We start from the raw sequence: 24,038 nt of genomic DNA, 5'->3' as shown, positions 1-24,038 counted from the left end.
GCGACCCAGCCAGTCATCTGCCTCATACATCAGCGCTCACCCCACTTGTACAGCCTGAGCAGTGGTATAGTAGAGCCAGGCTTTGCAATGTTGAAGTGCCAGTACTTTTTCATTAGCAGGGATGCTGCCATCTCACCCGGGCTTCCCTGTTCCCTCTGAGCTTAGCTGCAGTCCTCACGGCAGACTGGGGGGAAATGGATGTTCACAGCAATGAAATAGGGTTGTGTGTTAGCCCTGTCCTAACGCAAAATGTTTTGGGCGGCTTGGTCTTGAAGGGGCAATTAAGACTCATTCGCTTTTACAGAAGACCCTGCTGCTGCTGGAGATGAAAACTGCTAGAACTGGTTTGTTGATATGGATCAACGCAGCTGCCTGGATTTTTGGATTCTCCTTGGGGGTGTGGCTATGGGGATTGTCATAATGAGCGCCTGCACTTCAACCTTTGCCACTTCACCACTGACCCTGAGAAGCCTGCCCTACTTAAGTAAACTAAAATGATCAAGGGGCTGGAGCAACTCCCCCAGGAGGAAAAGTTACAACAGCTGGGATTCTTTAGCTTGTAAAAAAGGCAACTGAGGGGAGACATGATCGAGGTGTACATAATTATGCATGGGATGGAGAAAGTGGATAGGAAGGCATTTTTCTCCCTCTCTCTTAATACTCAAACCTGGGGTCATCCCATGAAGCTCAGCGCATAGTTAAACTATGGAATTCACTTCCACGAAATGTAGTGAAGGCCGCCAACTTGAACAGCTTCAATAGGGGATTAGATGTATTCCTGGAGGAGAAAGCTATCAACGGCTACTAGTCCTGATGGCTATATGCTACCTCTAGTATGCCTCTGTACACCAGTTGCTGGGGAACATGGGCGGGAGGATGCTGTTGCACTCATATCCTGCTTGTGGGTTTCCTGTGGGCAGCTGGTTGGCCATTGTGTGAACAGAATGCTGGACTAGATGGACCCTTTGCCTGATCCAGTATGGCTCCTTCATTCTTATGTTCATAGTCCAGGTTATCTGAGTGAGCAGAGAGAGGAGGGGGCCACAGCTCCTGAGCCCATTAAGCTTCCTGTCCCCCCCCTCGGAGTTCCACCCTGAGGCCAGCTGAAGCCAGGTCATACTAGGGTGTGTACTCCTCCATGGGGCCTAAGGTAAGGCTCCTCCCCCTTTCAAATCCCTGCCCCCTCAGAAGGGAGAGTGGGCAGCAGAACGACTGAGAGTGATTGGCCCAAAGTCGCCCAGTACATTTCATAGCCGAGTGGGGATTTGAACCCAGGTCTCCCTGGCCTGAGTCTAAAACTCTACCCGGTACACCGCACTGGTATCAAGTTTTTATCTTGGTGTCAATTTTCAAGAGTGAAGCAACTGTTGTGGTCATGAGGTGTGCAGCTTTCCAGGAGCACGGTCTGAAATAGAGGGTGATGAATGGGGCAGCATGGGAAATGGCCTGGGGGCTTGGGCCCCCCATGGGACCAGGCCTAGCAACGCCCCTGGTTATGGTTCAAGTGTGGTAGTTACAAGCTTGAGAAAGTGGCTTGTACTGAGTCTGAACATTAGTCTATCTAGCACAATGCTTGCAGGGGCTCTGCAGGATCTTTTGCCTGGAGAGACCAGGGATTGATCCTGCACCACTGCTGCAGCCCTCAACTGTGGCCCCTATGGATCTAAGGGTGAGGCCACAGCAAAAACACCTTCGTTGGGCCAGCTTTGAAATCCAGCGATCACCACATTGCTTCCATGCCAGAACACAGTTTTACTGGTTGGGCTGCTAAAATAATGGCTGCTTCTCAACCTGGGGTGCCAGCCACACAATAACCATGGCAAATAAACTACAACCTAACGAGGAGGTGAAAGTAGCAGGGCATTCTGGCATGTGGTACAATTATGGTGTGTAGATGTCCACCAGAAACCGGTACACAGAACAAAACGTAGATATTTTATTGAATAGGTACAAATGGACCCAGTGTTGGAAAGGTGTACCTAGTTCCATTACTGACATCATGCAAGTTAATACCAGTTCCACGATTCCTGCAGAGAGAGAGAGAGACAAAAGCAACAACTTTCTGAAATTCTTCCAGCAACATTTACCACATATAATCCATAGAGGCACGAGGATCTTGTAGCTTCTGGACTTGTTCACCTAATGAGAAGCCATCGCAGACATCCTTTCATCTATTTAACCACATTTCTGGTAAGTGCCCCTTTTCTCTACCTACGCCTTCCCATTGAAGTCTACAATGCAAGACTTTCATTATATAGGTATAGATATAGATATAGATATAGATATAGATATAGATATAGATACAGATATGGCTAGCCTGACAGCGCAAGCAAATCAAGCAGTTGCCCAGGTCTGCAATCTTTTTAGGAGCTCCAGTGAAACAGCAAAGTAACAGGTTTGCCCCACTGGAGATTCTGGTGTGCATCGATTAAAACATGATGTACCTGCCTTACAATACCTGTGAGGTTATAGAGCAGGAGCAGAAAGCTTTTCTTGTGGCCTTCCCCAACGTGGTTCCCTTGAGTTGTGTTGGACTACAATTTCCAGCAACTCCCAGCCAGCCTGGCTGGGGAATGCTGGAAGTTGTAGCCCAGTATATCTTGAGGGCACCAAGTTGGGGAAGGCCGATTTATTGGGACACAAGAAATTATGTTGTATGGGTGACAAAACAAAAACCAAGGCTATGTACAGGGTAAAGAGGTACTGTGGTCAAAGTGCGAGGGACAAGTATTAATGTTGATCTCTTTCCCCCCCAGTTCCATGCAAATGAAAAACAGAAGAGGGAAAACGTCACGCAAATTAGTTGGACCACTCAAATCTTAGGGGGGTTGACGTCACAGCCCTGTCTTCTCACCAGCCATGACTTGAGGACCATCACCTGAAGGTATATACAAATACATATTTAAAAATGATTTGTTTCTTTGCTGATCTCATGCACTTCCAAAGTGTGAAGTGGGGCTCCCTAAAGGAGGCCCAGGCACTTGCTAGTGGAGACATGAGGAAAAATCCAATGGTTGTGCAACGTCAGTAGTGCCTGGTAGTGCAATGGATTTCCAGGAAACCTGCACTTGTAAGTGCTATTACCGTTGCACAAGCTTTGGTTACACTAGTGCAACATCCGTAGCGCTAACCCACGGACACCACTGGATCCTTCCCATGGTGACCTCTTCCACCTAGCTCAGGGCTTTTTTTTCCTGTTTGTGCTTGGGCTGAGAGATGGAAGGCCAACCAGTTCTCTCTCAGCTAAGTTGCAATTTGGGCAGTGTGTACATCTTAAATCCTCTACTGAGGACAGCTGTGTTCTGCAATCTAAATAAATGAAGCAAAGAAAATAACCTGGCATATATTCTGCATCATTTAGACTGCTTCTTTTAGCTGTGGCAAGGGACAAAAAGTGCGATCCACAGTGCTGGGTGGTGATGGGGTGCAGTTAGCCTTGATCTGATCTGCCCTTTCACAGAATGTGTGGCCTGAATACACCCCTGTGCCCTGTTCCGTAAGGAGCAGTCTTAGGTTGACCCATAAGATTACTCTCTTCTAGAATATGGATTGGTGCAGCCCTCCAGTCTCTGGGCCAGCAAGGGCTAGTTCACACACTGGATACACATCTCTTGATTTCTCAATTATTCAGCATAGCCGAATGTGCGAACCGACTTCACTGGCAAATGGTGTGTTTTAAGGGGACAAGAGGTGACATGGATGTTTTGTTTGTCCTGCCCATGTGAAAGAATCCTCAAACAAGTCAACATTTGAAGCTGCAGAAAGCCAGCTTTGTCTGTATGATTGTGTGAACCAGTCCTACATTTAGCTGGTACCTGTCTGTGGGTCTGGCTCCAGATTTGGGGCTGGGGGGCTTGAGGAAGCTGCCCTCAATGCACCCCAGTAGCATCATGGGCCACCTTGTTCACACCTGCCCCTCCAATTACCAGATGTTGGGCAGGCTATGGCACTGAGCATCCATCTCCCGGCCTGCACATGTATACTGATGAGCATTGTCATGTCAATGATGGTGACTAGTACATGCACACACCGTGTGGGCCCAGAGCTCCGTTGGGGGCCACAACCATCCAGCTGAGCTGCACCAGCTGCAGTGGTGGTGCTGGCGGGCTGGTGACAGCAGCCGCGGTGGCCCCTGCTGGGATCCCGGCATTTGCCCCACTGTGCTGGGTGCTGGCGCTTGGGCCTGCCTGCCTGTGTGTTGAAGGTGACAGTCAGGGTGGGAGGGGCAAAAAGAATTTGGGAAGAAGGAAGCCGGGTCCAATGCCTCCGCTCTGAGATCAATTCAAGCTGAAACAGCAAAAAGGTGCATTTGTTGTGATTGCATTTTTTAACGTTGTTGTGATTGCATGCTTATAGTTCATATTAATGATCGCAAGGTGAACAGCACAAGTGGCCGCCAATAAATTGGATGGCTTTGAAAGGGGATTGGACAAATTCATGGAGGATAAGACTACCAACAGCTATAGGCTGCCTCCAGGATCAGAGGCAGCGTGCCTTTGAATGCCAGTTTCTGGGGAACAAGAGGGGCTGTTGTCATTGTGCTTGTGGGCTTCCCAGAGGCATCTGGTTGGTCACTGTAAGAAACAGGATGCTGGTCCTTTGTGTCAGGGTGGAAACTGAGCCAATAGAGCCCCAGAGCAGTTCTGATTCTGAGGAACAGCAATCCGTGGGAGAGGAGCTCGCTCATCTCTCACAAGCACAGCAGCTGGCAGAGATTCCTCCTGCCAGCATTCCTGGGATAGATAGTGACCCTGGCAGTGAGAGAGCGTTGGAGGGGGGCTTGCTGGACGCTCGGCGCAGATGCAGGGAGTGACGACAGATGGAGGGCGCTGAAAGGAGGCGTAGTGCTCGTTTGGCATGCAAACAACGGTCGTGTCCCAAGGACCCAAGGGAAAGAGGGAGGATCTCTCCCTAGCCCATAAGTTCAGGGTCTTCCTGTGGTTCTCCTTCAAACGGGGACCAACTGCCTTACCTGGAGCTTAGGCTACTCTGCTATCTTTCCCCAGTGCTGTTCCTTGCTTTGGCGCTAGCGACTAGTATTCTGAAAGAGTCATAAAGTAATAAAGGAATAAAGTCTCGGAAAGAATTCCTCATTGTCTGGGTCCTGAGTTGGCTATTGCTGGGGACTGCAAGAGGCAGCTAGGGTGCTCCTGACACTTTGGCCTGATCCAGTGGGGCACTTCTTCAGTTGTTGTTGTTTATACCCTGCCTTTTTCCCCCCAGTACTGGGACACAAGGTGGCTTACAGAAATTAAAACAGTTAACCTTTATTGTCTTTTTTTTTTAAAGCCAAGGGAGCTGTGTCCTTGGTCATCACGCATAGCTAGTTCTGTAACAATAGTCAGTATGCAGAACCAGGGAATGGGCAGAAGCGCCTCATTAGAAATCATTGCTTGTGGTCTGGAGCTTATGGGGTGTGTGTGTGTTCCTCTGTACTCCCACAATGATGCCCCAGTTGTCCAAAAGGAATAGGGGCACCTTCCCGCCATCACCCACTTCCCTGGTATTGCCCCGTTCCACCTGTGTCATGGTGTCTGTTCTTTCGAGGCTCAGAATTGGGGGAAATCAGTGCAGGCCAGTGGCTCCTATGTCAGCGGGGTGGTGAACCCGCCCGGGGTTTCACTCACAACCCGTCAGAACTCTAAAGGAGCTATTCAAGGTGCTGAACCCAATCCCCAAATGGGTTCATCACCCCGGATAGCTCCTTTAGAGTTCTGAAGGCCAGAGTGGATTCACTGCCCCACTGACATAGGAGCCACCAGCCTCTACTGTGGGAAAGATTCCACAAGGTTGATTTTCTCATTGGTCCACTAGTGGGATGAAAGAGGTGGCATGTGTGAAACTTCCCAAGAAATGGAATCGGTATCTCATGAAATAGGACAGGGTGGGCAACACGCACCCTGTGGGCCACATGCAACACCCTCTGCCCGCTGGTGCCCCCCCATTTTTAAAAAAAGTGTTCTGTAGCAGCTACAGAGCTCCAAAAGGGCCAAATGTAGCTTGCAAACATGCCACATTTAGCCCCTTTGGCATTCTGTAGCCACAGTGGAGCACCCATTTAGCTCGGACCCACGTAGTGTTCTGGAGCACTATGGAACCATTTGCCACCAAATTCTGGCAGCAAACCAGCACTTTTCTCTTTTTTAAAAAAAGAAAACTTTTTTGGGGAGGGGCTCCTGGCAGACTGTGTGATGCCCCATGGAGTGTGGCCCATGGGGGTGGGGTCTGGGGGGCACAAATGGCACCCAGGTCTCCTGCAGTTGCCCACCCCTGAAATAGGGCAATGGTGCATGGAACACCCCCCCCCCCACATTTTGTTTCAGTCATAGGACCAAACATAGGTTTTATTCATGTCTGGGCAGTGCTGATCTTTTAGAGGACAACTGGTTTAACATGTCACCAATTAAGTCAGCAATTTTGTCAAAGAGCAATTTCATATAGCCTCATTCATATACCCTCATTCATATACCCTCATTCTGAAGTGCATTTCTTACCAAATTGTATCATCCAGTGTGGTGAAGAGGTGGAAAGCCGAGGTTCTCTGTGACAGAGCTATGTATTCCAGGCAGCCTGTCCTGTCTCCCCTAAGCTAACCTGCATAAAGTGTCTGTTCAGCTTCTGTACATAGAAGGGGACACTCACCGCCTTGTGCTTTGCCTCAGGCAGCAAAATGTATTTTAAAATGTATTTTATTTATTTAAAGTATTTTTATCCCGCTCCTCAATCAGCTAAGCTCCTGGTGTGAGCTTACATCTGATCAGTAAGACAGGCTCTGCCTGGAGGCTTACACTCTAAAAAGACACAACCTGTGAGTAAAAAGGGATGGGAAGGGAAGAGGGGAAAAAAAAAAAAAGTAGTCTTTCAGCAGGACTGGGGTGGAATGGCCCTGCTTCCCCTGTCATCTCCCTCTGTGTACAGCCTTCTGGAATGGCTGCTGGTGGCGAACATTATTTTGTGCAATCTTCTCCTTCAGTTGTACGGTGCAACGACGTGTTTGTCCCATAGCATGTGGCTAATGCAATTGCTGGTTTATCCAGTTTATACACTGATGTGGCTATTATAAGCACAATCGGTTGTGAGTGATGGAGCAGTAACACTTCTTGGGCCAGCTCTATGTAATGCTCACTGATTTACTGGCCGTGACAAGTACCTATGATCATATAACGCTATCCCAAGTCATGTCATCTAGTCTAGTGCTGTATACGCTAACTGTCAATGCCTTGCTAAGGTCTCAGGAAGAGGTAGGAATGGATGAATCTGTCAATTTCAGTTTCATTCAGTTTCTCATTTTTCCAATATTAAAATCAGTTCCTCTGAAAAACTAAGAACTAAAAACAAACAAAAAACATTTGCATGAAAATTCGTATATTTTTGAGTGCACTTTCCCCTAATACACACATGTCAGTATGCATTTTTGATCAGAGAATGCCACAGGAAAATTCAGAGAACTGCGAATTTTGATGGATAATAAGTTTCAGTTCGTATATTGGTTTGAAAGTGCAAAATTAGATATTTCTCCACCATCTCTAGGATGTCTTTTCCTGCCCTGCTACCTCGACTTGTTTTGAGTGATCTTTTGCCTGCCAGGCAAGCATGTGCTGTACACCACTAAGCTAGGACCCCTTCCTAATCTCTCAGCTGAATCGTCCTCAGAGATTGCAAGGTTAAAATGTTGCTCTGAACGTCCTCAGAGGAAGGATGGGACAGAAATATGTAACGAACAAATAACAAACATCCCACACATTGTGCAGTCAGTACTTACTGAAGGAAAAGTTAAAAATAAAAAACCTGAACATGTGCCACGGAAGTGTACAGCCTTTCCAGAACAATAAATAAAATGAAAACGCTTCAGACCATTGTTTTGTGCAATCTTCTTCACGACTATGGTGAACAGTGGTGTAGTGGTAAATTTTGAACTACAGGTGCTCTAGCAGTTTTCATCTCCAACAGGAGCAGCTTTTCTACAGCTCTTCATATAAAATGGGTCTTAATTGCCCATTCAAGAAGAGCAAGCCACCCCAAAATGCTTTGCATTACAATAGGGAGCAAAATGTCATTACTGGGAAAATGTGTTTTCCCCCAGTGGCTGTGACAATTGCAGCAGCTAAGCTCAGAGGGAACAGAGAAGTCTGAGGTGTGTGTGTGTGTGTGTGTGTCAGTTGATGTCAGCATCCCTGCTTATAAAAAAGTGCTGTTCCCTGCAAACCCAAACTCCACTACACCACATCTCTGTCTCATAGCACACAATGAATGCAATTGCTTGTTTTTCAAGTTTATACATGGACGGGGTGGCTATTATGAGCACAATCGGTCGTGAGTGATGGAGGCACTGTTCCAGGGTCAATATTGAAACAGATCCATAGCCACCTGCGTTGAGCTGAAGGCCTGGTCTTATCAGGTCTCAGTCAGAGTAGATTCTTTGGATTAGCGAAACTAGACCTCTTCTGCAAAAAGATGACAGTTTATTGATAGAAAATGGGTACAGAATAAAAACACAAAGAAAACTGGCACATCTCTTCAGCCCACAAGGCTGGCAACGCCCACAGAGTTGGCATATGCTGGGGCCCCAAGCAACAGCATATTAGAGATCGTTCCTCGAACCCACCGTTCTCCAGGTTTGTGTGCACGTTCCCCCGGAGCGAAGCCAAACTGGGTAGGCCTCAGCTCCATCATTTATACCCTTTCTGATATTTTAGGACTTGCCCCAAAACATCACAGGCAGGTAACCAGTTACCTTTCCCTATGACTCAGACGTCCCAACATTCCAGCAAGGGGGGGGGGGAATAGCTGCATAACTGCTGACCTGAGGATTACACCCTTATCACCATAAGACAGCTAGCAATTGTTAGCATGTGGATTGGTGCCTAACCAGTCTTTCTATAAGAAGCCTACAGAAGCTGGCCTCCTCTAAGAAACAGGAAAATTGCCCTTTCATTCTATACTTATACATCTAATAAACAGCATATAGGACTCTTGTGTAAGTTCAACACTTAGCCTGACTACTCACCATTTCAAACTCAATACACCACCTTCTCCCATCCCTGCCTGGGCCAATGAGTCTTGATATCAGTCAATAGACGTTTTGTGGATGCCCAGCAAAACTCTCCTCAGATAACACGCTACGAAGCCCTGTGGGAGTAGAGGTCACATCATTTTGTCACCACTTGGTTACTGGAGCCTATGGCCAGGGTCAAAGAGCTACTTCAGGCAGGCCTGTGCCTCTGGGCTTACCTGGTGGGATTTGTTTTAACTTCTTTTCTTTGTACTGCAGAGCTACCTACACCTCTCCCCTTTGTTTCAAAAGTGTTTTGCTAGGTGCCACTGGGGACTGTTTTTCCAGAAACACAACCTGAAAGCCCTCTTGAAGAGGTGGAACTTCTTGTGCAGTTCTCTGGATCCCAGCTGACGAAGGGAAGGGTTTAGGTGTCACTTGTACATCTCCTGGATCCTCTGTTACCTGACATTTGACATTTTTACAGCCCAGAGAGGGGATGGGATGGGTGAATGGGATTATTATTATTACATTTATATCCCACCTTTTTTCCTCTTGCAAGTAACCCAAGGCGGACCTCCTTCTCTCTGTTTTATCCTTACAACAACCCTGTGAGGTAGGCTAGGCCGAGAGGCAGTGACTGCCCAAAGTCACCCAGTGAGCTTCATGGCTGAGTGGTGATTAGAACCCAGATCTCCTGAGTCCAACACTCTAAACGGTATACCACACTGGTTCTCGGTGCTTTGGGATGAGTCCCTCCCAAAGCACGTGGCCCTAGGTTAACTTCACTGATATTGAGTTTTGAAGATGGAGGGGTTTGGCTGAAGCAAAGACTAGAAAAGCACATGGAAAGCCATCATCCACATGGCCACTGGAGAGTTGCCCACCCCGATCTAATCCAACATCCTTGGGCAGCCACATGCTTCTAGGAAACCCACAAGCAGAGCATGGCGGCAGCTGCCCTCCTTCATAGTTTATCCCCCAACAACTGGTCCTTGGAGGTATACTGCTTGTGGCCATGGAGGTTCTGTTTCGCTAATTTGGCTAATAGGCATTAATAGACTGTTCTTCCATGAATGTATTGATTCCCTATCTAAGCCAGTGCCCACCACTGTAGCTTGCAGCACTGAATTCGCTCATTTTAGCAGTGGAAGTTGGTGGCTCCAATGTCAGTGGGGTGGGGAATCCGCTCCGGCTTTTAGTCAGAACCAGTCAGAACTGGAACTCCTGGGATAGCTCCTTTAGGTTTTGACTGAAACCTGGAGTGGATGCACTGCCCCACTGACATTGGAGCCACCAGCCTCCACTGCACCCATTCCTGCTTTATCGCGAAATGGGGTTTGTTAATCATGGGGATGCCTAGTTTGGTTCTAATTCACACCAAACACTGTAAGTGCAAGGAAACAGCCACAATACACTGGACTAGTAATTGAGTATTTTTCTACGAATTATAGTTAGTGTTAATAAATAAATACATTTTCAACCAACAATATCAGAACAGATCTTACAAACAAGTTCACTCTATATTTTACGAAGGTGTTGTACCAATCTCCAGTGATATCTGGAAGACTACATGTGTTTGAACAATTTTCAAGCTGATACAGTTTTAAATGCCGTTTTTGAGCTACTTTTACAACTCCTTTGTAAAATATTTAGTGAAATTGTTTGTAAGATCTGTTCTGATATTGTTGGTTGAAAATTTATTTATTTATTAATACTAATTATAATTCGCACAAACATCCTCAATTTCTGGTCCAGTGTATTGTGGTTGTTTCCTTGCACTTATAGTGTTTGGTTTGAATCAGTTCTTTGGGAACCTTGTCCTTGCTGGTTGGTATGGTTTGGTTCTAAGGCAGGAGAGCAGAATGTCAGGTCTGCAGGCTAAATCTGGCCCACCTGGGGTCCCAATCTGGCTCCGATGGCCTTGCCCCATTCCCCTGGCCCCACCGCCTTTGGCCCAATGATCTGGTGGTTTCTCCCCCCCCCCCCAAGGTTGAAATGCCTCTCCTGCTGTTTATTACCTGCATGAAGAGCTTTACACTAAAATATGCTGGTATTTTTGGTATTTTGGCCTGCCCCATTTTGCATACTTTTAAGTATTTTTACAATGCTCACTTCATTCATTTCCCCACCCACAATGATAAGGTTGTTGTTGCTGTTGCTGTTGCTGTTGTTGTTGTTGTTGTTGCTCTTCTATGGGAATCCTGTTGAGGTAAAAGCTGCACTACAGGTTCAGAAGCCTTTCTGGGCTATACCACTTCAGAATACATGTCTGTGTGTAGGGGCTGTCAAAAAATAAAATAAAACCTCTGTGTTTGCTAGTATATCAAGTGGAAGGCCCATTGTAAGAGGAGGGCAGAATCCAGGTTATATGTAATGGAGAGTGTCTTGAACTTAGTGTCAAAGACCAGTTGCTTTATGTAGAGTGGTGGTGTTTGCTGGAGACCTATCCCTTTTCTGAGACTGTTTCTGCTTTTTATTACCCTTGAGGTCTCTCCCTGATTTCTGTGTTTCTTAACCTCTGTTCAGACCATGAGGGAAAGGGGCTGGAGTGGAGATACAGCCTTGGCGTGGCATCACAACTTAAAACATGGTCATCATTATGATTAACACGTCTTAGTTAATTCAAGCAGTATACAGTGCAACAATAATTTTAAAGCTAGCAAATACAAATACATTCCAATGAAAACCAAGTTTTGTACTAAAGTTAGTCCCAATGGTAAACTAAATACATTCTCAAATGGGAAGGTTTTGACTCTCTTCCTGAAATCAAACATGATTGGGCATCTTCCTGTAACAAATGGGTTCAAGTTACAGGAAACCAGATTCCAGCTGAATATCAGGAAAAGCTTCCTGACTGTTAGAGCAATATGACAATGGAACCAATTCCCTGGGGAGGTGGTGGGCTCTCCCACACTGGAGGCATTCAAGACGAGGCTGGACAGCCACCTGTCAGGGATGCTCTGACTTGGATTCCTGCACTGAGCAGGGGGTTGGACTTGATGGTCTTATAGGACCCTTCCAACCCTACTATTCTATGATTCTATGATCTTTATGAATATGAGAACAGCCATGCTGGATCAGACCAAAGGCCTGTCTAATCCAGCATTCTGTTCCCACAGTGGCTAACCAGATGCCTTATGAGAAACTCACAAGCCACACATGAGTACAATAGGACTCTCCTGTTCATGTTCTCCGGCAACTGGCATTGTGAAGAATGTTGCCTCTGATACTGGAAAATTGTCTAACCCCCCTTTAAAGTCATCCATCACTGGAAAGGGGAAATACATCAAACAGGGGCAGCAACTGGAAAATCCTTCCCTTAAACCAGGGGTGGGAAATGTGTGGTCCTCCAGATATTTTGGCCTATAACTCCCATCATCCTTCACCTTTGGCTATGCTAGTAGGGCAGATGGGAGATGTAGGCCAACACATCTAAAGGACCACAAGATGCCCACTCCTGCCTTAGACCCACTAGATGACCCCATTCTCAGAAAAATTATTCATAGAGGGGCCTCCCTGAACCACACATTAACAACCACATATTAGTTCTGAGGTTTATCGATCATCTCAAACTAGACCTTGTGAATTGTGTTTTGGTTGGATACTTACGTTTGAATACTGGTCAGTTGCCTGTTTCATGATGCTTTGTTTTCATCTGGTAAAAATAATGTATTATTTCCAGGTTTGAAAGTGTTTCTCATATCCTCTCTTTTGACAGATTTGTTCTCACCACCACATCTTCCATCGGTTCCCTGAGATACTACAAGGCAATATCTTCATTGACAAAAGGAAGGAGCTGAACTGGGTGTTCAGACAGTAGACCAATACAGTTGTTGACAGGATTGTGGCAATATCCAGGGCCCACCATCGTAATGACACTGTCTCCTCCCATGTTACAGTGTTACAGCTTTATAAAGTATAGATTACCTCATGGTTTATCCTCATGCTTCCTGTGATACCAAAATGGCAGCTGTGAGAGGTGCAAACGTGGCATAATACATCGTATCCCAAATTGGTCTTTAGCTGTGGTTGTTGTGGCCACTGAATCCAACTTCAGCCATAACAACTACATATTTATTTAATGCTATTTATATCCTGCCTTTCTGCCAAAATTGGTGCTCAGCTCCCATGTGTTTTGTATGGGTTCATGTCTGTTTCTTAATCTAAAGCTGACAAAACAGGAATCTATCCATCTCTTTTAAGATGGACCCCATGCCCTCTGCACATGTTTAGGTGTGAAAACGCTGAATAAAATTATGGAAAATGAGGAAACAACCAAGAAGAAACAAGATTATATTCTGTACAACTTAAAGTGGAGAGAACTGATACTTCAGTTGCCTCTTTTGAGTAACTGCGCATCTCTGAGGGAGGGGTCGTAAGGCAGGCTGGACTTGATGCAGGAGTCTCCAACCTTGCCGTTCCCCTACCCACATGTAAACCCCAAAGGTAGAACCCACTTTTAATGTTTTAACATCTATTCCTTCCTTCATAAGAAGAAACTGATTGTGGTGCCTGCTGAAAACCAACTGCTTATTGGCCAGGCTGAGATATGACAATGAGCCCCAGGCTCACACCCTCCCCTGTCCTCTCTCCTCCATTTTCTTCACATGCATGAGGAGCAGGGCCGGCATCAAAGGTAGGTATGGTTGGGCACCTGCTGAGGACCCATACTCCACCATGGGCCCACTAACAAGAACCCCCTGGAGTTGCTCTTCCTCTTCACTGTTACAGCCTGCTTGTTCACCTGCCTCTTGCTCTGGTCCAGACAACAGTGGTGGTGAGAAGGAGAGCAGTAGATGCCACTGTCTGCTTGCTCTCTGGATCTCTGCCTGTCCAGCAAGCAAGTGGTAGTAAGGAGGAGGAATCGGACGGGGAGCATCAGGAGCTGGTGACAATAGGTCCTCAAAAACCTGGAGTCCACACTGATGGGGAGGCAGGGCTGGCTCCCGGGTTGAGGGGGCCCTGGACAAAGTGTCTTCCCTCCTATGCTTCCTCTAGCTTAGGAAACAGTCAGCGGTTTCAGGAGCCACCATTTAACCTTCCCACAATGCCCCTGATGTAGCTTTCCTCCAGGGCATTTTGTGAAATTGACATGGCAACTCCCAAGCCCCGACAATTTTTCAAAGTGGAGAGGGGTGTGTGTGCTGGGCCAGCAACACTGCTGAACCCTGCTGGGACACTGCGGTCCTTGAAGCTGCTCAAGGATGCCATGCATCGATGCCAGGCCTGTGCAGACATGAGCCTACTGCAGTTCCATGTTCCAGCCAAACTCAGGGACTGGTGGTTTGTTCTAACTGTAATGCCTTAATAAACCAGGATAACAAACCATGGTTTGATCCTGGTTTGATTGAACTCATCACATTTAGAACAAATGGGGGAATTGTAGTTAGTTCAAAAGTGAATTCTTTTGATATTCTTGTGTGCACAGAGCTGGAGGAGAGGCTAATGGCTTGTGTGGGCTCGTTATTGTAGTGATAAACCATATTTGTTGTTACATCAAAACTCGGCTAATTAATCTTAGGTCAGAACCACATCTTACCTTAGGAAATGTGGGTCTCCAGTCAGGGCCGGTGTCAAGGGTGGGCATGGTTGGGCACCTGTGGAGATATCGCATCCTAGGAGGGTCCTTCTGACAAGAGCCCCCTGGAGCTGCTCCTCCTCTTCACGATTGCAACCTGCTTGCTCACCTGCCTCTCTGGCCCAGACACAGTGCTGGTGAGGAAGAGGCGCAGCAGATGCCCCGGCCTGCTTGCTCCCTGGCTCTCTGCCTGTCAAGCAAGCGTTAGCAAGGCGGAGGAAGAGGAGCGAGAGCAGCTGGTGACAATGGCGGTGAGAAGGTCGACACCCTGAGGGAGGGAGCCCATCGAGGGTGTCTTGCCCAAGGGCCCTCCAAAACCTCGAGCCAGCCTTGTCTCCAGTCTTGTGTTTTGCTGAGTTCAAGCGAACACAGGGGCCCTTTACATGGCTGCTGATTCTCCCCTGCATATACCCTGTCCCTCCATCCAGTGTCTTCCCCTTCCCTGTCCCCAGCTAGGGAAAATTATTTCCCTATTGTGTAGAATGTGTGACACAATTTGGTGAAATATTGTCCTTAGAATTTAATTTATTTTTATGGTAATCACAAATTTCTATGAAATCCTTCCCAGCAGCAGAAGACCAATTGTGCTAGTTTACTGCATACTTTGGCTGAAAACTGAAGTGTGCCTGAGAAAATTCCATTCAAGGAAGCCTATTTGCTCGCAAATGCATTTAGGATCAAGGCTGTGACGTTAATCAGGAATACTTACCATTTCAGAAATGTGCCATGACATGTTCATAATAAAATGCAATTAGCTGCTGCGAAGGAGGAGAAAATCCTTAAACAATTTTTAAAATTAAAGGAACACTGTTTTCTCCAGAATTATATTTATCTTGCCCTTGTAATTATAATTCATTGTGTAAAATGAAATTACCAGCATTGAATATATGTGTGTTCAAAATGAGCATGTTAACAACACATTCAAACGTTAATACCATACTCAATAAAGTGCTTTAAAAAAAAAAAAGCCTAATATCCATTTTCCCAGTTGTTTTGTGGTTTAATGGGCGATTAATAAATTTAATAAATAAATAAAAATAATTCCACGTTAACAATACAAAGTTGTCTGCCTAAGAGCTGGTGTAGCAAGGGGCTAAGAAGGGGAGCAGAGTTTGCTCCTGTTTTGACAACATCCCTGGTGAAGTCACCACTATGTTACTGGGCCCCTGGTTGTGTCCCCCCCTTCCCTGGCTTTTTTGCTTACCTGACAACAGCAGTACATAAGAACATGGGAAGACCATGCTGGATCAGACCAAGGGTCCATCCAGTCCAGCATTCTATACACACAGTGGCCAACCAGCTGTTGACCAGGAACCCACAAGCAGGACATGAGTGCAACAGCACCCTCCTGCCCATGTTCTCCAGCAACTGGTGTACATATGCTTACTGCCTCTGATACTAGAGGGAGCATATAGCCATCAGAACTAGTAGCATTGATAGCCTCCTCCAGGAATTTGTCTAATCATCTTTTAAAGCTATCCGAATTGGTGCCAATCACTATGTCTTTCCATAGTCTAACTATGCAAATTCCATAGTTTAACTATGCGCTCTGTGAAGAAGGACTTCCTTTTATCTGTCCTGAATCTCTCACCCATCAGCTTCGTGGGATGACCCCATTGGGTTCTAGTATTATGAGAGAGGGAGAAAAATCTCTCCCTATCCACTCTCTCCACACCATGCATAATTTTCTACAGCTCTAGCACGTTTTCCCTTACTCGTATTTTTCCCAAGCTAACCTATCCCAGCTGTTATAACCTTCCCTCACAGGGGAGTTGCTCCAGCCCCTGGATCATTTTAGTTTAGGCAGTACGGTGGAGGATAAAAGAGGACACCAAAAGGGAGATAAAAGAAGACACCAATTTGCATAACATTTACACATGCTAATATATATATATATATATATATATATATATGCAAATTTAGACAGTATTTTAATTTAAATAGAAATATAGTACATCTCACCATTGTGTGGAAGTCTGTGACCAGATGCCCTGTGTGCCTTGCTCAGTCTACTGCCCAAGTCCTGTTGATGGGCAACTTCCAGGCCCACCTCTTCCTTCTGATGGCTCTTCATCTTTAAATTGGACTTGGAATGGACAAATAGGGGATGCCTTCAGAAGAGATGAGAGTCCTCTGGCAGCCCGTCAAATAGCCCGTCAGATAGAGAATTCTCCTTTATAAAGGAGGACTCTCCTCTATAAAAGAGGCCATCCTAGGAAACTGCCACCAAAGGATCTGATAAAGCAATGTTAAATTGCTTTATTTAGCATGGTGGGTGGCTTCCCAGATTTAGATGTTGCTGCCAGGTAAACCCATAGCTGGAGTGACTGGTGAGTGGAAAGGCCAAAGAGGTGTCTGTCAATGGTCCATGCCAGGGCATTTGGACCTCAGCAGCTGGTCGAGGGTTCCAGGTACTGACACTGGTCCTGAGTGGGATTTTGTGTTAAGAATCATTTTTATTTTGCTAAAAGATCATTCTTAGCTTGTCTGCTATAGCTAAGAGCAAGGGTCAGAGTCACCCTAGCAGCGGGCCTTAAGAAAAGGGGAACTGAAACAAAGAAACTTGGAATGCTTCCATAATGTGCCAGACGTTTCCTGGAATATATTCGCTCACTTTGCCAACTGTTGCTTTCTAACTTTGCTAACTGTTGAGTCTGTAAAAACTTTGCAGTAAAGCAGTCCTAATTTAGAATAATCATATGATTAAGAAACTGCTGTGAATAACGGATATTAGGTGCCATATCTGGTGATATACTGTGAGTGGTCCTCGGGCAGTTTTTTCCCTCAGGTATATGGATGTGTTGTTCTGGAAGGAGGGTTGTTGTTTCCCTTTTGTTGGCGGCCAACCTTCATGCATGAATAAAGGATTTGTGTTAACTCAACCTTGACCTCCAGCCTCATTTCTTACTGAGTGGAGAACCTGACAACAGAAGCAGAGAGATGCAGGTTCAGTTTTTCTGGGTTTTTCAGGGAATTTTTGTGGTTACCCCATGCCAGTCACTTTCTGTCAGCCTAACATGCTTCGCAAGGTCATTGTGAAGATAAAATGGTACTTCCATGCATGCTTCCCTGGGATCTCCATGGGACAAGACATGTAACATCACTAAAATAAATGCCTGAGTTTGTAAGCCCCTGGTTCAGTTCTCGCATCTGCCATAAACTCACTAGACCAACCTTGTGCTTTCCAGATGTGTTGGACTACAAATCTGATAATTCTCATCCATTATGGGAATTATGGTAGTTGTAGTGCAACAAATCTGAGGGGCACCAGGTTGGGGAACACTGACCCAGGTGTTCTTAGTGAGTATCTCAGATTATTTCAGTCATATGGTTTCAGTCATATCCCCAAAATAGCTTCAGCACAGTGGATAGCTCCTTTAGAGTTCTGGCTGGTTCTGATTGAAACCTGGAATGGATTCACAGCCCATCCATTCCTGGATATCCTATACCCACCCCACTTCCCTGGGCCGTCTGTCTTTGAAAGCCACTGTCTGCTCCTTTCCTTGGCCTTCCTCTCTACCCTTTGTAAAATCAGGTCATCCAGTGGCAGCCAGAGATCCTCGACCTTCCCCACTGCACTGGGACATCAGGGCAACTCAACCAATCACTGTCAGAGAGGCTTCGCCACAACAAAATCTGTTTGTGCATTACAATACAGATGGTACTATCACACTCCATAATCACCTTGTTTTTCATCTTGTAAAGATGCTGTTCTAAAGGAGTAAATGTTCCTAGCAAGACATGTGGTCCAGTTCCAAGATATTCTGCTGATTTATATCTTTAGATGAGACGTGCATTCCCCTAGCTGCAGTAAGAGATTAATAATGCCTACAAAACGATGGCATTGAGCTCATGAAACCAATCCTTTATAATAGGATTTCCAGGACGGTCTATATACCACTGCAAAGTCATATTGTTTCAACCCTTAATGTATGTGTATGTGTTTTAATTTGGAAGGATTCTGAGAAATATTTATCAGGTAATGGCTGCTTCAAAATCACACTTGTAAAGTGGGGAGGCCGTATCAGAAACACAAGACAACCAGCTGGATTTACAGACTGGGTTTACTGAGGTCTCAGCCTGGGTGGCCTCCATCTTAGAAAAATGGTGGGGCCTGGATGGATGTATCTCTCGGTTTTGGTTTCTCCCACATTCAAATTCTTTAAATCTCAAGTTCTTTTTGTCTGAAATTTGGAGAAGTTTGGTGAATTCTTATCAAAAGTGAACTGAAACAAAATCCTCACCTAGCCCTAGTGCTGGGCAGCCATCAGTGGTGGTCGCTAGAACCCTGAGATCTCGGGCATCTGAGGGTACCATGTGCTGACTCTGTGGTTGGATCGAGGCCCAAATCAGTAAGTTGGCATATTGTGTGTGTGTGTGTAAATAATATAGCAGAATGTCTTCCTTGATGGGATTATTTAGTAATGATGCCTCTGGTTAGAAAGGCAATTAGCAGAGAAAAACAAAACGCAAAACTGAATGAGCGTTTACCAGTCCCACATGCACACAGGGTATCTTAATGAAAGGAGAACACACTCTCCTTCAGTGAAGGAAAGAAAAAACAGTTTTACTCACAAATAGCCTTGCATATACAATATGGGTACAGGGTAGAGTTTCAAAAAGAGTTTTTTTTCAGCCCATTTTGTGTTCCATTACACCGCAGGAGTGGTAGAGCAAACACACGTTCTCCCAGCAATGGAGGAGGTCGGGGGGGGGGGGGGAGGAAGGGAACGATCAAAAGGAAGAAATCACAGGAAACCACATTGCAGGCTATAGAGATCCTAAGGCTAGCTGTCATCAAAATTCCCATAAATTAACTAACTGCAACAGTGCCCCCTTCTAGGAACTTGCAGATGAGGTTGCGATATTCCCAACATTCCCTCCCTTCAGTATCTGAATTTAAAACTTACAGCTCCTGTGAAAACTGAGTGATTGCATGTAACCAGGGAATTGTCCCAGCTTCTGTGCAGATTAATATTACATGAATTTGTTCCAGTGTGTCTCATAGCGTCCACCTGGAGCCTCATTAAAATCGGTGTAACCTTATGTGGTATGACTATATGTTTGTGTACATCTCCATCTGTCTCTGTGTGTGCAATAGCAATTTGGAACTAGCCCAGCCTCCTAGGCTTCAGCCTTTTAGCCTGTAGTGTCACTTTCCCCCAGGATAAAGTGTAAAATGAGTTTTAAGCATTGGGAGCAAAGCTGGATATTGCTCAGAATGTGCTAGCTGAAGCTTTAGAAAATGTAATTCTAGAAGAGGGAAAATATAGCGATTAACCTCTTGCCCCAGAGAACATACAGGGAAAAAGGAAGGAAAGGTGTTGTAAGATAAAAATACTTAAGTGGGTCTAAACATACACACTGAAAACATGTGAGCTTTGCTGGTGTGTGTGTGTGTGTGTGTGTGTGTGTGTATGTGTGTGTGTAGGGGGAGAGAAACACACCGGCAAAAAATAGTCTAACCAAAAGGATCTCTTTTATTTGTGTGTATGTGTGTGTAGGGGGAGAGAAACACACCGGCAAAAAATAGTCTAACCAAAAGGATCTCTTTTATTTGTGTGTATGTGTGTGTAGGGGGAGAGAAACACACCGGCAAAAAATAGTCTAACCAAAAGGATCTCTTTTATTTGTGTGTATGTGTGTGTAGGGGGAGAGAAACACACCGGCAAAAAATAGTCTAACCAAAAGGATCTCTTTTATTTGTGTGTATGTGTGTGTAGGGGGAGAGAAACACACCGGCAAAAAATAGTCTAACCAAAAGGATCTCTTTTATTTGTGTGTATGTGTGTGTAGGGGGAGAGAAACACACCGGCAAAAAATAGTCTAACCAAAAGGATCTCTTTTATTTGTGTGTATGTGTGTATAGGGGGAGAGAAACACACCGGCAAAAAATAGTCTAACCAAAAGGATCTCTTTTATTTGTGTGTGTGTGTGTGTAGGGGGAGAGAAACACACCGGCAAAAAATAGTCTAACCAAAAGGATCTCTTTTATTTGTGTGTGTGTGTGTGTGTGTGTGTGTAGGGGGAGAAAAACACACTGGCAAAAATTAGTCTAATCAAAAGGATCTCTTATTTTTAATGTTTTGAAAAAGACTGACAAGCAGTGGAAAATAGTCAAGAAGGTGTAGCTTCATTTGTAAGAGTATGACTGATCAAAGAATAAGCTTGTTTACAATCTGGCATATGTGACAGATAGCAGATGGAATGACAATTTTGTTAATAAGCTATTTCTAGGCGGAGGCTGCTCGTTGTGGTTTTCTGCATACATTTTCAGCTTCACCAAAAAATGCTTTCTCTCTGGAATGATTTTTCGGCACTCTGTGGAGATAATTACTTCCGAGGTTATGCGAGCTGACTGTATCATCTGTAGGTATGTAAGTCAGCTTGCAACATTCTGATGTGACAAAGAAATGGAAACTGGGGAGGTGGGGCCATGCAAATAAAGGGGTGGAGCTATGCAGATAAGCAGACTGGACTGACAATAGCTGGAGCGTCACTAGGGGCCTCCACGCACTGGGGTGTGTGGAAAACGCAAGTCAGCTGAGGAGACCCTGCCTAAAGATCTTCATAAATAATGAACCTGCACATGCATATAGTTAATCAACATGCATGTAGTAATCAACATGCATATGCATATAGTTAATGTGCATATAGTAAATGTGTGTGGAAAACCATGGCATAGTTGGGCATCTGTCGAGGGACCACATCCCAGCAGGGGCATACTGACAAGACTCCCCTGGAGTTGTTCCTCCCCTTCTCCATTGCAGCCTGCTTGTTCATCTGCCTCTTGATCTGGCCCAGACAAAGGTGGTGGTGAGAAGGAGGAGCAGTAGTTGCCTCTGCTTACTCGCTCACCGGCTCTCTGCCTCTTAAGTAAACAAGCTGAATATGAGCCAACAATGTGATGGGGCTGCAAAAAAGGCAAATGCTATTTGGGGCTGCATTAATAGAAGTATAGCTTCCAAATCATGTGAAGTACTAGTTCCCCTCTACTCAGCACTGGTTAGGTGTCATCTTGAGTACTGTGTCCAGTTCTGGGCGCCACACTTTAAGAAGGATGCAGACAAACTGGAGAGGGTTCAGAGGAGGGCAATGAAGATGATCAAGCTCTCAGAGAGTGAGTGATTGGAGCGAGTGAACAGGGGGAGCAAACAGGAGTTGGCCAGGGGAGTTGCAGTAGAAGAAGAGACAAAAGCGACAAAGGCGACAAAGGCAAAGAGGTACGTGGGCTGGAGGAAGCCCAGGGGGCTGTCCTTCTCCTTCTGCGTGGCTGTGAGCTCACCAGGTGCTCCTGAGAGCTCCAACTGAATTGGGTGTGTGTGGCCTGAGTACTCCCAGCAGCTGTGTGGGCAGGAAGCTTCAGTCTGTTTCCCGCCTCCCAGCTGAGCAGAGCAGAGCAGAGCAGAGCAGAGCAGAGGAAGCTGATCCAGCTGGTCTAGGGACTATAGAAGCAAGCAAGCAAGCAAGCTCCCAGAGAGCGAGTGATCAGAGCGAGCGGACAGGGAGAGCAAACAGGAGTTGGCCAGGGAAGTTCAGTGGGGGAGGTCAAGGGGGAGGCCCCTAACATTTTTTAAAAAACATTTTTTTTCCATTTTTTAAAAATGTATTTGTCTTGTAACACACACTTCCATACCAGTGGGACTCTGTTTTTAACCTCCAGTGAGTAGAGGACCAGGCACAGGCTACTCTAGAACAATCTGAAAGCTAGACACAAAAAGGAAAAGAGCCTATGGAAGGACAAGACTCTCCAGTGGTGGTGACCTGCAAGGTGTGTGCCATGTTTGTTTTCTTGCCTGACAGCAATGTGGCCTACACCTGCAACAAGTGCAAGTTGATCATGCTGCTGGAAGAAAAAGGCTGGAGCAGCAACTGTCAGCCTTCCAGGGAATAAGAGAACACGAAGAGTTCTTGGACAGAATGGGGGAACTACAGCAGCAAAGGGCAGACCAGAAGCTTGAAGAGCAACAGCAAGCTGAGGCAGAAGTGGGAAATGCTGAGGTGAAGAAAAATGCAGTAGAAGACACTCCTTGGAAAAGGGTGACAGTTAGGAGCAGAGCTAGACGCCACTCTGCACCAGTGGAAGCAGTGGAGCTGTGGAACCGTTTCCAGGTACTTGAGGATAAGACTGGAGGACAGCCTGCAGAGGAAGAGGAAGAATTACAGGGGACCCCACATGAGAGGGTGTAAAAGGCTGAAGGTCAGTCAAGCAGAAGCAATGAAACCAAGCCCTACAACAACAAGAAGAGTAGTAGTAGTGGGAGACTTCTTGCTGTGTGGATTGAAACCCAAGTATGTCAAGAAGACCCGTGAACTCGCCAGGTATGCAGTCTCCCAGGAGGACGGATAAGAGATGTGACTGAAGGGTTGCCTGCACTCATAAAGCCCACTGATGGGTATCCCTTTCTTCTCATCCATGTGGGAACAAATGATACTGCCAAGCAGAGCTACGAAGAAATCACATCAGACTTGGAAGCTTTGGGTAGGAAACTCAAGACCTTTGGGGCCCAGATAGTTTTCTCATCCATCCTTCCAGTAGTTAGAAGTGGGACAGAAAGGGAAAGAAAAATACTCCGGGTGAATGACTGGCTACGAAGGTGGTGCCAGTGAGAGAGATTTGGATTCCAGGACCATGGGCTATACTTCCTGGAGGGTGGACTGTTGGCAAGGGATAGGTTGCACCTCACAAAGGCTGGGAAGAATGTGTTTGGCCACAGCATGAAGAACTTCATCAGGAGGGCTTTAAACTGAATCCTACAGGGAAGGGAGACATAAAGTTGGGGGTAACAGTGGACGAAGGCACATGTACTGCAATGGAGAGAACAGCTCTAATAGTGCCCAATAATAGTCTTCAGAAAAGTGTAGGAAGAAAGCCAGACTTTAAAGGACATGGTCTTCGATGTCTATATACTAATGCCCAGAGTATCGGAAACAAACAGAACAAACTTGAACTCTTAATACAGGAGGGAAATTATGACTTGATAGGTGTAACTGAGACTTGGTGGGATGACTCCCATGACTGGAATACAGCAATTGAAGGATCAAACTTGTTCAAAAAGAACAGGAGGAACAGAAAGGGAGGTGGGGTTGCACAATATGTTAAAAATACATATATCTGCACAGAAATACAGGAGGATGAGCTTGGCAGCCCCATTGAGACCATCTGGGTTAAAATAGATGGAGCAAAGAATAAACGGAACATGGTGGTCAGAGTCTACTACCAGCCACCCAATCAAGGAGAAAAGGGGATGAAACTTTTGAAAAGCAAATAGCCAATGTTTCAAGGAATCATGATGTAGTAGTAATGGGGGACTTCAATTTCCCCGATATTTGTTGGGCGGCAAATTCTGCAAAACATGGCCTCTCCAGGAAATTCCTGACTTGTGTGGCAGATAACTTCCTCCTACAGAAAGTAGAGGAAAGAACTGGAGGATTGGCTATCCTTGACTTTATCCTAACCAACAG

At 45.8% G+C, this 24,038-nt stretch overlaps 1 protein-coding gene and 1 long non-coding RNA gene across 2 annotated transcripts in view; both read left to right on the top strand.

Moving 5' to 3' along the window:
• The window catches only part of DLG2 (discs large MAGUK scaffold protein 2), a 1,591,953-nt gene that overhangs the window by 80,366 nt on the left and 1,487,549 nt on the right, over nucleotides 1–24,038 (top strand). The window lies entirely within an intron of this gene.
• On the top strand, nucleotides 1,948–15,528 carry LOC146349365 (uncharacterized). The gene is made up of 3 exons (XR_014788952.1): nucleotides 1,948–2,190; nucleotides 2,757–2,884; nucleotides 12,714–15,528. It is a non-coding gene; the product is annotated as an uncharacterized LOC146349365 (long non-coding RNA).

Source organism: Heloderma suspectum, chromosome 3, assembly GCF_057233095.1.
Source record: "Heloderma suspectum isolate Gila_16-S chromosome 3, 16-S_ref, whole genome shotgun sequence".
Lineage (NCBI taxonomy): Eukaryota > Metazoa > Chordata > Lepidosauria > Squamata > Helodermatidae > Heloderma > Heloderma suspectum.
Note: the sequence above shows the minus strand (reverse complement) of the source record. Positions and strands in the feature narration are given on the sequence as shown.